This window comes from Fukomys damarensis, unplaced genomic scaffold (genome assembly GCF_012274545.1).
Source record: "Fukomys damarensis isolate Sample0158 unplaced genomic scaffold, DMR_v1.0_HiC HiC_scaffold_30, whole genome shotgun sequence".
Lineage (NCBI taxonomy): Eukaryota > Metazoa > Chordata > Mammalia > Rodentia > Bathyergidae > Fukomys > Fukomys damarensis.
In genome coordinates this window covers 23,919,774-23,921,495 of record NW_022900942.1, presented here as the reverse complement: position 1 = coordinate 23,921,495, position 1,722 = coordinate 23,919,774, and the positions used below count along the sequence as shown (strand labels likewise).

General features: G+C 48.1%; 1 protein-coding gene across 2 annotated transcripts in view; it reads right to left on the bottom strand.

Annotated features, from left to right (window-relative positions):
• Positions 1-45, bottom strand: part of Rnf152 (ring finger protein 152) — a 79,316-nt gene extending 79,271 nt beyond the window's left edge. The window contains exon 1 of one of the 2 annotated variants that reach the window (XM_019210783.2): positions 28-45. The gene's annotated coding sequence lies outside the window, so the exon portion shown is untranslated. Of the gene's footprint in view, positions 1-21 lie in introns of both variants that reach the window. The other variant, XM_010644862.3, reaches the window with a different exon arrangement.
• Between the last annotated feature and the right edge of the window lie 1,677 nt (positions 46-1,722).

The window sequence follows — 1,722 nt, the reverse complement described above, 5'->3', positions numbered from 1 at the left end:
CCCCAAGGGACCGCTCTACACCTGCACCTCGATGTCGGCTTTAACCACCAATGGGGAGCGGGACCCGAGCCGGAACCAGGTGTGAAAGGAGGCGGAGGAGGTGGGCTAGAGAGGCGGGACGGAGGAGGAAGAGTCGTGGTCCTCGCGTTTCCAGAAACTACCCTGGGTCCTGGTCACTGCAGACTCTTTGGCTACCCCTAAAAGTTCACGTGGTGCAGCCGGACGGGATTTACCCTCAGGGGAGGTGGGGCACCGAGAATAAGGGAGGGGAAAGGCGCAAGCCCTGGGTGTTTGGAGAACCCCTGAGACCTCCGAACCCACCCTGTGGTTTCCCTTACAACCCAACTTCTGGGCTGGAAGTGTAGCTCAGGGCTGAAGCGCTTGAAGGCCTTGGACTTGATTCCAGCACTGCAAAAACAAAACCTAACCCCTGCTTTGGGAGCATGCTTAGAATGTCTTGTTTCCCCCTTTAAGAAAATTTAAAGATACAGCCTGCTTCTTTAGTTAACTGTGACAGGGGAATAGAGGAGGAAGGTAACTTGTAGAGGATGGTTTCCATACCCCCTGGTGCCTTCTAACGGATTTTCTTACAGAATGAATAACCTAAAACTCGTGACTCCGGCAAAGTTAAGCCAGCCCACTTCACTGGGTCCCAGACTCACACCGAGCCCCAGAGTTCAGCTGAATGATATCCCACAGAGGAGGAAGCCTCATCCAGCAGGTGGAAGGGCGCCGTCCTGATATCCTGGGTCCCTCCTCTAGTAGCCAGGGAAGCCCTTTCCTTTAGGTTGCAAGTTCCGTTCACCCTACTAAAATTCATAATATTCGCAGTGACCTCCTTTTCTTGTCCCACAAATACAACCTGTTGATGATGTTTCCAAATGGGTTTTTATTAAGCAAATGCACAAAACTACCACCTGGAGACAAATAAAACTTGAAAGGATTTGTGCTTTCTGGAATCCCAATTCAGGTATTGTCCTCCCCACACCGAGTTAACCTCTGCTATACCTAAGAGAGGCATGAAAGCTATGTGCATGTCTTAGAATCCTAAGGTACGTTTACAAGGACTTATTTTTAGGCCTCAAGTTTAGGGGAGGAGAGAAAAATTCATGAGAAGTTGATGTGGGTATTGGACAACTTAGGTGTTGACCAGGAGCATGGAAAAAGGAAGGTGAGTTAAAACCTCTCTAAATTTTACCAGGAAGTTCAGCCTAGAAATATTATGATTATGTAAGAGCGATTTTCAAGATTGCTTTTAAGAAGCTCACTTCAGGGTTCAGTAGTTATTCCAAAATGTTTCAACTCTTTTTTTCAGCAGTTTTTAAGACAATTCTTAGTGGAGGGGGTAGCGGATACAAGCATTCAGGATGTGTAGGATAAATGTTTCCACTGGCTGGTATTTTAATTCAAAGAACATCATGGGTGTTCTGCCTTCTGTCCTGTCTTGTAAAGCTGTCACACAGAGAAGGTTAATTAACTGGGGCAGACCAGGATGGGCCAGTTCTTAAGATTCGTTGGAGGCCAGGCAGGCAGCAACAGTTTGAGTCAGGGGAAGGACAAGCTAGAACATGTCGCAACAGATTCTTCAGGGAGAAAGTTCCATAACAAGGCAGCTGAGACCAGGCTACGCTCAGAGCTGCGAGCTGGCAAGTGTCGTGCTCAGAAAAGCTGCCATCACCCTCAAGGCTGAGGTGTATAGGAGAAACAGAATCACGGCAGCTT